The sequence below is a fragment of the Patella vulgata genome, chromosome 2 (assembly GCF_932274485.2).
Source record: "Patella vulgata chromosome 2, xgPatVulg1.2, whole genome shotgun sequence".
NCBI lineage: Eukaryota > Metazoa > Mollusca > Gastropoda > Patellidae > Patella > Patella vulgata.
Window position 1 is genome coordinate 57,832,536 of NC_065880.2, and position 13,400 is coordinate 57,845,935.

At 36.2% G+C, this 13,400-nt stretch overlaps 1 protein-coding gene across 7 annotated transcripts in view; it reads left to right on the plus strand.

The window, feature by feature from the left end:
• The first annotated feature begins 3,027 nt into the window (after positions 1-3,027).
• Positions 3,028-13,400, plus strand: part of LOC126811200 (rho GTPase-activating protein 8) — a 221,553-nt gene continuing 211,180 nt past the window's right edge. For 3 of the 7 annotated variants that reach the window (XM_050536767.2, XM_056098899.1, XM_056098900.1), the window contains exon 1: positions 3,139-3,241. The gene's annotated coding sequence lies outside the window, so the exon portion shown is untranslated. Of the gene's footprint in view, positions 3,242-13,400 lie in introns of all 7 variants that reach the window. The other 4 variants (XM_050536765.2, XM_050536766.2, XM_056098902.1 and 1 more) reach the window with 4 other exon arrangements.

Genomic DNA, 13,400 nt, shown 5'->3' on the forward strand with positions numbered 1-13,400 from the left:
TAGAGTAGCATTCTATGATATATATGGGAAGATTCCGAGCTCAGCAAGGCAACCCATATTAGTAGTTTTAGGGGGTTGGCACAATATTGACTTACAGGTTTTTATGGTTAACTTGTGTTCTATATTACTCCACTTAGGTAAATTTAATTTGACATTGTGCACTAAATGAGAACCTCAAACATCAGAGGCATACAATCCAATTTGCTTTACAACAGAGTCGTACAGTTTAATTAGAACTTCTGTAGGTAATTGATTAGGGATGCATACTTTACTTTTACCAAGCTCGCCTTGCCTTTTTGCAAAGGTCAGACATGGCTCCTTTAAAAGAATTGTTATTTGTTATATTTATGCCTAAATACATATATGAATTAACGATATCCAGAGAAGTATTACCAAAAGTAAAATTTACATTTTTACGCTTGAGAATTTTATTATCTTTTGTTGTATGTATGAAACACATTATTTTAAATTTAATTGGGTTTACTTCCAATTTCCACTTAGTACAATATTCATGCAGACGGTTAAGAGATTTTTGAAGACCTAGCAAAGAAGTTGAGAATAATACAAGGTCATCTGCAAATAGCAGGTGAGATATTTTGAGACAAGGAGCTGCTGTGTTACCAATATAAGTTTGCAAAACATAAATATTAAATAGCGTGGGCTTAACACACAGCCCTGTTTGACACCGATATCTGAACTTATTTGTTTGGAAAGTCCATTGTTGGTTTTAACTATATATGAAGTACCGCTATACATTGAATTTATTATGTTAAAGATATTTCCATTTATGTCATGTTTAAGTAATTTAAGTAAGAGCCCCTTTCTCCAAATGGTATCGAATGCTTTAGTAAAATCTATGAAACTGATAAAAACATTTTGATTCTTACTTTTATATTTATTTAGGATAGTTTTGAGAATGTATATATTGTCCGCGGTACGATGACCTTTATGAAAGCCACCTTGCACTTGACCTAACATATTGTTTGACTCAAGATAATCTGTAATTCTATTATTAATAATTGACAGGAAGCATTTAGAAAGACAACTAGCCAGGGCAATTCCTCGATAGTTCCCAGGGTCTTCCCTTGGACCTTTTTTATGTATTGGTACTATGTAGGATTGATTCCAGCTTGACGGTTTTACTCCGGAAGCCAGGATTAAATTTAAAAATTTCATGTACTGATCTATTAGGATTTCTGAAGAAGCCTTTAGCATTTCGTTTAAAATTAAGTCTGGGCCATTTGTTTTTCCAGGTTTGAACTTTTTAAATGCATTTCTTATTTCTATGGCTGAAATTTCTTGGTTTAATTCAAGGTTTACATTATTTGATATTTGGAGATTGTGGATTAATTTATCTATTTCCTGAGAGTCAGAATCGTTCATATTATTATTTTGGAATAATTTATAAAAATGCTGATGCCAGTTATCAATAGGAATGTCAATGTTTTAGGGTTATCATTTTTATCATCTAACAAAGAATTTACCAGGTTCTTGCATAAGATTTATTGTTTAGCGTATCTTCGCTTTAGTGTGTTACATTTAACTTGATCTGGATACGTGTTCGTCGACGTCAACGTCAACAGACAACACTGCAAGAAGAGTGGGTCAAATTGCCTGAAATCGTGATTGGACGGTTGATTAGGAGCATGCCACGACGAACTGCTGAATGTCAGGTTTGGTATAGCAATTACTCATTAAGACAAAAATCAAAAACGTCCATTTTCACTTTTGACAGTGTATCTCTTTGCGAGTGAAATGGGGCCGTCAAATAAGCCGCCCATATGAACTGTTTATGTTCATGTGTAGGCAATTGGCCTGTTATTAACAAACACTTGTTACCTCTAATGAAAACAACACTGCATTTCCGCAGTTTTGTATTGTTTCTGAATATCCCCTACTTTTTTTGAAGATTATATAATAGATTTCTCTTAAGTAATTATTCTGTGGGCTATTGTTAAAATTGTGTTAGGCCTCTAAACATGTCCCTACGTAGTCTGTTACAGTCTTTGTCAAACCATTTGTGTATGCAGGGGGACTGTGCCACAAATAACAATTAAGAAACACACAAGACATAATGATATTTATATAACTTGCAATTTTGAACCCATTGTTTCAAACAAATTTATTAACATTTCAATTCTATTCCATACTAAATCTAGCAGTATTCCATATAAAATCTAGTAGAATCATTTTTTTTAAAGCTCATGGAACCAAAATGAAACTTTCCCAGTGGCTTGGGTAAATTACTATGTTGACAGTTATTGAATATTTCATAGAATGAAGTGAATGCAAAATTATGAATTTGCTTGGCAATAGAGAATAGGGCTACAGTTTCAAATGGTTGGAAAGCAGTTGAATTTAGATTTCTACTACATGTATATTTAGATGTAGATGATCAGCCCAATCAAGGTGTTTGTTACATGTTTAACTCTTTGTGGGTAAAAAATATTTGAATGCACAGAATGTTAGAAATAGAGTCTTGAGCAAATAAATATTCTAAATCAAAGGAGCTAAATCGCTAATATTTAGGACCTAGAAATTGGCACAAATGGGTCGCAACGCATATAATAACGTAATGTGAATGTATATAAACCGATTTACAATCAATTGTTTCCGTTTTTACTCTAATTTCTAATCAGTTATATTAGGCAAAATATGCCAGAAGTCTCAATCTCCAGATAAGAATATAGGGTCACTGTTTGATATGACTTGTGGAATATGTCTAGGCTCGTTTTTCGACTCTTCGAGTCCCTTGTCACAAATGACACTGAAACGCATTATGGTACACGATTCGTGTACCAATGGTAAAATATTTATTATGTCTTAAATATTGGATATCAGAAGCCCATCTTTTCCCGGTAAGATCCCAACATCAATGTTGATTTAAATTGACAAATAATTTTTGTTTTCAATGTCGAAGACTTTGGATGATATTGAGTTAGAGACTTGGCTACTTTAACTTGGAAGTTTATGTTAAAGAACTGTGGTGCTATTCCATACAAGAATTACCTCCCTTGATTGGATTCTTCATTTTTGACACGAGTGAGTAAGAATTTACCTATTGGACTTGATCGGAATAAATAAAGGTAGGCGATAAAAGTGTAAACTTTGAAGCAGGTAGTTGGAATTTTCCAAACTGTAAAAGATAAAATGTTGTGACTTTATTTAGCAAGGCTGCAGTTTTCAAGGTACAAGGTGTAAATATTAATTACAAGGTTATGTCGTTGCGCAAATTGATATGGTGAGCAAATTCTTGCAAGTAAACACTTCCGCTGCTTTGTCATAACGTCAATAGACAAAACCCGATATTCCGATATAAATAAAATGTAATCATATTCATAATGACATTTTTAGTTATTAATACATGTACTACTTTTATACCCGCGTGATTCTTGTTTTGAGAAAGTTAGACATAAAATTTATGTCTACTGTTCGAACCATCGTAAATTTGCAACGGATTTCTTCGATTATGAACAAACTACTTAGTACTTACTCATTACTATTACTGTCTGAACCTTCCTATTTTACAAACGGATTTCTTCAATTATGAACAAACTATTTAACTTTGGTTATTATAAACTTACCTGTGTGTTTGAAATCAGCTCGGGTTAAAGGAGCTAAATCGCTAATATTTTGGACCTAGAAATTGGCACAAATGAGTCGCAACACACATAATAATGTAATATGAATTAATATATACTGTTTTACATTCAATCGTGTCCGTTTTACTGTGAATTGTCATCAGTTATGTTCGGCGAAATACGCCAGAAGTCTCAACCGCAAGTCAGTTTCTAGCGTCTGGTTATTCCAGTCAACACCGATATTATTTATTGCGCATCCTCCCCAAATAAGAATATGATATCACCGTTTGACATGACTTGTGAAATAAGTCTAATCTCATTCTTTGAGCACCTTGTTACAAATGGCGCTGAAACGCATTATGGTACACGATTCGTGTACCAATGGTAAAATGTTTATTTTGTCTTAAATATTGGATATCAGAAGCCAATCTTTTCCAGGTAAGATCACAACACCAATGCTGATTTAAATTGCCAAAAAATTCGTGTTTTCAATGTGGAAGATTTTGGATGATATTGAGTTACGGACTTAGCTACTTTAAATAAAATCCATTTCACAATTAACTATCCCAACGAATAAAAAAAGATCTCTCTTGAAAAATTTGACGTGTTTACTTATATTTTCTACTAAGTGGAAGAAAACGTGGCTTTCGTCATGTGTTGGGCGAAACCAATGAAGCTGTTGTGGGGGTGTTTAACAGAGAGTTTGACAACCACGTGTTGCAATGAAAACAAACCGATATCGTTTGAGCTTGGGCGACGAAAAATATTAACTAAAGGCAGTACATAGAAGATTTATATAGAAACCACTGATGGCCAGTCTACCAAATTTTATTCACAATGAAAATATTGTAGTGTCGAGTGTATATTTATGTCCGCATAAACTAACTAAGTAATTACCTTGTAAACATCTAGGGAAAACTGTATAGACCAAATATCTATCGGTGACCGGTTTTATACCTCTGGCGTAAGGGATACAGGAACTTGATTTGGTACCATCTCCCAAACAGATTTATCTTTCCTTGCAGTCCACATTGGATAGAGCGAGACTTGTGTAGAGAATGGTTTAATACATAGAACATAGAAACTGGATAACCCTGATTATCCAGACGGGTCCTAGTTGATTCTTTCACCGGAGCCTAGTAAATTCACAACACACCACCCTGTTTCTCTGTAAGGTGGGACATTATCTATTTCACCTGCAACAGTTGTGCATTAATAAAAGAAGAAAACCGAAAAAATAATGAATATATATACAGGTGAATATATACATATAATATAAACATTCATTCACACACAACCACACACTGATAGCGGTATATTATTTACACCGTAACATTCACACCCATTCACTACAGTAATATCAATATTATTTTTAACTAAAATAAATTTATTTCCTCGTCCATATCGACCTCTTACTCTTCCATGGCGGAATTGAGGGCCAATTCCTCGTCCCGGTTTTCGACGGTTGTTTGATTAAAGTCGAGGGGTGCAGCCGGAACTCTCAAAAAATTAACAAATTCTGCCTGTTGGTTTAGATTAAGATGATTCAGGCAGATCATAATGCATCGCCAATAAAGGAGACAGGCTGGAAAATTGATTGGGTTTAGTTTGAATTGTACTGAGATGGGCTAACCATTCTTTCTGCATACCGCTTCCAAGACAGGTCTATGTACAGCCCTGATTTGGCTGTCCTATGGGAGCCAACCTCCTAAATTAAAGGACTCAACCATTTGTTCTGGGGTTCTACCTCCCACCATCCGGCATAATGCCTTAAGAGCCTGTGATTGTCTGTCAATATTATCAGGACTGTTGTTTGTCTCCTGGGTCATATTACCGAGACATATGGTACTCAAATCAATGAAACTTTATTTTTCTACTTATAACTGGACAGCCTATTAAAGGGCAAGACTGATTTCTTCCTTGTAAACTGCGTCTGGTGGCCTGAAAAGCAGGTCCCGAAAGGGCAGGAACTGGTCTGGTTACCACAGATGATACAGGAGGCAAATTTTCCGAAGAGTTCCCCAAGGTGGAACTAGTTGGGACAAAAGTTGGCACATGGGAAAAATCCCCACTGCAATGCGGTATACACCTTGCCATAACACACCCCTACGTATACTGGGATCAGCTACCCCCCTGAGTACTGTTTGGACCCTAGGCGGAGTCCCATACCCTCTACCCCTGTGACGGTACGGGGCTGATAATGGCCAGTGCGTATGTCCAAAGCTGTTATCCATAATTGTATCTGAAACAAATAAAACAAACAAACACTGCCCTTACCGTTAAAAAAATCGGTAAAGACAGTAACATAAATTAGTTTATTACTACTACCCCCTTTCCCTGCTCCGCCTCAACACCGGAATGAAATAATTATTCGGAACAGTTGGGACAAATATATTCTTTATTATCCCAATCGGAATCCAAGGCTAAATTAACGCAATGATAATGAAACCAGTCGTCACATTGGTCGCAACAAATCATTGGTGTGCCATTATCCGTTTTTCTACAAATGCAATAAACTTCTGCATTCCCCGTAACAGTCGGGAGTGAAGCATTGGAATCCGGTCGGCGACGGAAATTAAGAATCCAATTTGGCAACTCCCGGTCTTGACAAAGCTTAATTCGGTCATGATTCAAAACTGACTCATTTTTACGGGTTTTAACTTTAAAAAGATATGGGGTGATTACTTGGGTAATAATTCCCGGCCCTTTCCAAGATGGAGACAACTTCTTACTTTTACCCTTTTTAGTAGCGGTATCTAAAATGTAAAAGGCATCAGCTACTTCATATTTTCTAACATTTGAGTGTAGATCGTAATCTCTCTTCATTCGTTCTTGGTTCGTTTTTAATGTCATGAGAAGAAGAAGCCTATTGATTTTCAGCAATTTCCTGTAATTACTGCCAGAGTTATGGTCCTTGATTCAAAAAATCTTGTGGACGCTCTAGAGGCCAAAGTTAATATCCGATTGACCTTAAATTTATACACAGTGTTTAAAGTCATGAGCCGAAGAATCCTATTGATTTTCAATGATTTCCGATAATTACTGCCAAAGATCACTTGGCAAAATCTTGTGACGCTCTAAAGGCTAAAGTTATCATCCGATTGACTTCAGAATGATACAGAGTTTAAGATCTTGAGACGAATAGGTATACTGAATTTCAATGAATTTTTATGACTTGGAACAGCTAAATCCATGATATTAAAAGTTTTGTATACAAAACATTAGCATAGGGCAGAACTTTATAAAAACCAAACAAATTCTAATGGTTTTCTGAGTTGTTGCTCTTAATCAGATTTTAGTGTATTATAAATGTTTCATTACCGAAAAAAGTAAAAATATGTGACAACTCTTGTTGACTGCCCGGACGATTTAGCTGCTGTGGGCGTATGTTTCGTTGCCTGGCAACCTATCTTTAGCTAAATTCTTGTAGCTACCCCCACCTCTGTCCTAAGACTAATTTGGAATCCTTACCTTCTATTTTTCATCATGATTCTTCTTTTTTCACCAAAAGGAATCATTTCTTGCCACATCTGACTCAAATTCATAATAATTGATCACTATTTTCAAGTCAAATTTTTGTACCCCACTTTTCGAAGAAGGCAGGGGACTATTGAAATTGGTTCATCTGTCTGTCCGTCACACATTTTGGGACACAGTAACTGTCCTTCTAATTGAGCTAGAATGTTCAAACTTGGTGTAGATGTTTATTAGGTCATTGCCTTGATGGAGTTCGAAGATGAGCATTTTCTGCTTAGGGTAAGCAGAGATAAGCAATTTGATTGGTTGCTGCTTTGTGACTCGATAACTTTAGTTCTAATTAAGTTAGAGTGATGAAACTTGCTGTGTAGTTTCATTACATCAATACCTTGACTAAGTTCGATAATGAGTATTTTCTGCAGAGCAATATGCAATTTGATTGGCCGAGACTTTTGAACACAATAACTCTCCTTCTAATTGAGCTACATGTAGAACGTTCAAACTTGGTGCAGGTGTTTATTAGGTTAATGCCTTTATCATCCGGGGTTTAATGGCCTTGCTTATTGTCCAACCTTCGACGATGGGTTGTATGTTCAACCTAGTGAGGGTGTAAGATTGAACATACAATAATTCAACACTTGGTATAATCTTATATTCTGTAACAATACTTAAAGATACATTCCCGGGTACAAACTGGGTGATTTGATGATATATTTGGACTAAAAACATATTCAAACTAATTAATTTATCATAATTTTGCTTCAAATCCTTCTCAAAACATTGTAATTGTCAGGGAATACCCGGCTATAAAAACTTGATCAAAAGAGGTCATGTTTGTTTCACGTGACTCAACGGGTGCGATGTTGGAGGAGAATTCATTGCATACAAAAGACGATGTTGCCTTTATCGCTGGCTATTTATTACAAATATCGAAGCCTAATTAAATTCTCGGATTATCCACTGCCCGCGTCTTTTTCCATGATTTTTATCACAGAAAGTGTTGTACGTTCTTCATAAAGTTTATCAACATGTACATCAAGCGCTTAATCTCTGCATGCAACCTTCGATGTCACGCATGCAGACACTCCTAATCGTCGGGCTGTTGATTAGGGAAACCCGTACATTTTTGTCCTGTATGCGTTCCATGAGTGTTTTTCAGGGAATCCGGTATTTCTACTTTCCATATATACAAAAATTGCCATACTTTTATTGGAAATAACCTCCCGATAAATACTTTTCTGGGAACATAGCTTTAAACAATAATATACAATAATGACCCACGGGCAAGGCAACTTAATAAGGAACTGCGTCTAAGAAATAATTTATCAGACCTGCCCTTCAGTCTGTCCTGCTGCCTGCCTGTGGTCGACTACTCACAATCTACAATCTTCCTCTAAATACTAGAGGTTACTTGGTAACAAACAATAAATAGTAATTATATATATTTAAACTTAAACATGCATTATGCAAGAGCTAAATCAACATATTTTAAGTCTTTATTTAGGCTTCAGATGTCATAGAAATTATAAATTAGTTCTTTATTTACACAAGCCCAAAATCAACTCTGTAGACCCACAGATGGCTTGGATTTAAAACATGATTTCATTGATTGATTTGATTAAATTTTTAAATGGCGTCATAAGCGGAGATTAAATGTTACGTTGACGTCATACTCCCGGAAATTATCCATAAAAGACAGTGATGATCGAGGCGAAATGATAGAGCGTATGAAGCGAGGCCGCTGTTGAGCGAGGCCGCATGTCAGTCAATTTGATTGAAAGTTTGATATACGGCCTTGATATTATTTTTAATTGTAGTTAAAATGAGAGTTTGGGTGTCGTTATTGTAATTATACGCTCTGTTGTCACTTGCGTTTACAGAAAAATTATGGAAATTGATAAACATCGCAGCTACATGTAACATTACCCCAGTTGAATTGCAGCCCCATTGGATCACTGTTTCCTATTTGTCTGCTTCGGGAGTCACGTAGGCCTACCAGAGTACACACAGGATAACATGAAGTCGGCTATAATTATGTACAATGCTGCCTCATTGATTTGGTCCATTCCTTTCAAACTTTCGCTTCTTATCTATATATTAAAAGTCTTATTTTTACTTTGTAGTAAAAATAAATGTGATACAAATTGAATTGCAACCCCCCGTCTCAAACCGAATAGGCTAACGGTACCACAGCCATTGAAAACGTTACATGATAATCTAGATTATGTAGGTGGAGTTAACGTCTCAATCAAACGATCGGCCATTCTCGGAGACGGTGAAGATAGAGTTGACTCCTATTTCTGGTCAAAAATTACAATGGTGATAACTTTGTTCAGAATAAAGTAATTTGACTGAAATTTTCAATATATTCTTCTTTCATCATCTATTTTTGAACTGTTATAGCAAGAATGGCCAACTCTCTATTAAAATCTCCAATAATGTATCTTTAATAATATTTTATAGCTGTTATAAAGGGTAGTATTTAAGTAATATCCATTCATTCATTTACTATTTGGGCCTTGATTATGTAATGTTTATAGATGGATAATCTCATTACTACTATTGTCTATTATCTCTGTCATAGCTGACGATTGTTAATTTACTTTAGATACTGTAATCCATCTTGGGTGCCCATTATGGTGAAGTCTATTATCTTAATATTGGGTGAATGGCTGTGTTAATTACTGCCTGGTCATACCTTGATGGAGTTCGAAGATGAGCATTTTCTGCTTAGTGTAAGCAGAGATAAGTAATTTGATTGGTTGGTGCTTTGGGACACGATGACATTAGTTCTAATTACGTAAGAGTGATGAAATTTGGTGTATAGTTTTATTACATCAATACTATTTCTAAGTTCTATAATGAGCATTTTCTGCTTAGGGTAAGCAGAGATAAGAAATTTGATTGGGTGAATGATGCTTTGTGACACGTCACATTGAGAGTGTTGCCACTTGGTGTATAGGTTTATCACGTCAATACCTTGACTAAGTTCGATAATGAGCATTTACTGCTCAGGGTAAGCAGAGCGATAAGCAATTTGATTGGTCGAGACTTTGGAACACAATAACTCTCCTTCTAATTGAGGTAGAATGTTCAAACTTGGTGCCTTGATAGAGTTCGATGGTAAACATTGCTTACGGTAAGCAGAGATAAGCAATCTGATTGATTGATGCTTTGGGCACGATAACTTTGGTTATAATTGTAGGATATTTCCTTTATATTGGCGACTCAAAGTCATGGATGGATGGTTCATTTGGAAAACAACACGTGGATTTTTAGGACTGTATTTACTGGCTGACACCTTACAACAACACTTTAATTGTGACATTCGCGACAATAACTATGGGGCAAGATTGATTTTTCAAATGCTAGAGAGCAACAGTACCGACAGCAACCGGAGACGACCGAAAACAAACAATAAAAAATACAATAATAATATCTAACTCACCGACACTCCCCCCTGATGATCGGAGGAGAATGTGACTACATGACACGATGGGCATCACAGTTACCGCTTCTATACTCAATCAAATGAAAACTTAGAAATAAGAATGTCACTGGTTCACTAGTTACTGTCCATAAAAAGTAATCATAAAATTTGACATTTTAAAACATTTTAAGTCTCTACACTACACTAGGTCTGGTAACCACAACTGTCTTCTATCGTCTGCTACTACCACTGCCTTTCGTTTAGGAGGAACAGCTTGGTTGTTGGATCTTTCAATAGATTGATAAGTTTGGTTAAATTATCGTTGGAAGATGTACATGTAGTTGGTGATTCTGGTTGTTGCTCCTGGGTTAACTCATCTCAGTTTGACAGCCAGAGTTTGATAGTTCTAGTGGGAATAAAAGTTGAAATGGCCGATTGGGGGTTACTGGTTTTCCGGAATTGGTAGTTGTTCGAATGACTGCGCCTCGCATTACGTTATCTCGACTTGGTAGCAGAATCACCAATCGACCTAACTTCCATTGACCCCTAGGTAAGTTCTCATTAGACACTAACACAACATCTCCTGGCTTAACGGTTTGTTGTATATCTCCTGCATTGGTGTGTGATGCTCTTAGTTCCATTAAGTATTCACGACTCCACCTATTCCAAAAATGTTGGAGTAGATTGGACAAATAAGCCAATCTCTTGGTCGTGCCTTCGTGGGTTAGTGTGAAATCTTCATTATTGATATCTTGGTAGTGGAAATCTGGTAGATTCATAATATGATGACCAGTTATGAGGTGAGACGGGGTAAGTGGTTCATCAAAATCTTCATTTGATACATAAGTAAGTGGCCTGCAGGTAAGTGAAGCTTCGACTTCATACAATACTGTTGTGAGCTCTTCGTATGTGAGCTTTGGCATTATCCGATAATAAGTGTTGTGGTACTCCACGTCTCGAGGTAAAACGTTGGAAACATCGGAGGAAAGTTGGTGTTGTTAAATCTGGAACAAGTTCTAGGTGCACTGCCCTAGTAACACAACAAGTGTATAAACATATCTATGTCTTAGCGATGAAGCTTGGTGATTGGTTTTGATGAGTAAAGGCCCGGCGAAATCTAATCCGACATGAGTAAATGGATGGGACCGCTGAACTCAAAATTCTGGAAATGGTGGTTGTATCATAGGCTTGAAGGGCTTCCTATCAAATCTGCGACAGATTTTACATTGAGTGACTGTTGTACGAACGTACTGACGTCCTTTAATCAGCCAATATCTGGATCTTAACTCAGTTACGGTTGACTTTACTCCCTCGTGGCGCACTGGGATGTGGGCTTGTTGGACTATGAGCTTGGTTAGTGGGTGATCCTTATTAAGTAAAACTGGATGCTTAGTTGACTCTGGAATTTTGGTGTTGGCTATTCTTTCCTGACATCGTAAAAGTTGATCTTCATCCTGATAGATGCCAAACTGTTTCTTCCAGGGCTCGTAATTCTTATGAGTAGTTATTCCATTCTGTGATTCTCTTATCCAAATAATTTCTGATTTGGTGATCTCTTCTGTGGTTATCATGGCCGATGAAGATTTGGTAGTTGAAAAATCTGAATACCCAGACAGTTACTCGGAAGAGTTTGGTGAAGGAACTATACCGTGTTACATCAATAACATTGGCAATGGATGACGCATATCTCATAAACCGTTCAAGATATCTTTCTGAAACTTTGCACACATATCAACCTCACTCGGCAAACCTCGGCAGATTCCGGTAGCCTACATCTAGCCTCTTCTGTGTGACAGTAAGTGATATGTACCTACGCCTATACATTTGCGATGCGGCACCGGTTTACCTATAAGGGAAACTTGCCCGCGTTTAGAAAGAAGTTCTCAAAAATTGCGTCGTTCGAAGAGTGTGTAGAATTTTCAGTGCAAATTTGTCCTTGTAATCCGGGAACTTGAAAGTAGTTCTAATGGCGGACTTTGTCATAAGCCGAGATTAGATGTAGGGTACTGGAATCTGTTGAGGTTTGCCGAGTGATATCAACCTATTACAGTAGTTGTGCCTTTTGCTATTTAGGAATTTCTGGGATTTCTATTTTTTTGTGTTTCCATGGAAACAAAAATGACTTAGTTTTTGGTGTACAATTTTGTTTCCGAAGCATATCTCATAAACCGTTCAAGATATCTTTCTGAAACTTTGCACACACATCAACGTATTACAGTAGTTGTGCCTTTTGCTATTTAGGAATTTCTGGGATTTGTATTTTTTGTGTTTTCATGGAAACAAATTTGACTTAGTTTTTGGTGTATAATTTTGTTTCCGGAGCATATCTCATAAACCGTTCAAGATATCTTTTTGAAACTTTGCACACACATCAACCTATTACAGTAGTTGTGCCTTTTGCTATTTAGGAATTTCTGAGATTTATATTTTTTGTGTTTCCATGGAAACAAATTTTACTTAGTTTTTGGTGTACAATTTTGTTTCTGGAGCATATCTCATAAATCGTTCAAGATATCTTCATGGCACTTATTTTGAATTTCTCAGATTTGATCATTTTATGTGTTTCCATGGAAACACATTTGACTGTTCAAGATACCTTTAAAATAATTTTACCCATTATTTTATTTTCTGAACATGGCACTTATTTTGAATTTCTCAGATTTGATCATTTTATGTGTTTCCATGGAAACACATTTGACTGTTCAAGATACCTTTAAAATAATTTTACCCATTATTTTATTTTCTGAAATCCAGCCTTCCGTCCTGATTTTGTTTCTGGAGCATATTTTATTATCTGTTCAAGAAATCTTTTTGAAACTTTGTACAAACATTAACCTATTATAGTATTTTATTATACGCCCACATTTTCATGTGGACGTATATTGTCGTCGCCCCTGTCCGTCCGGACGTCC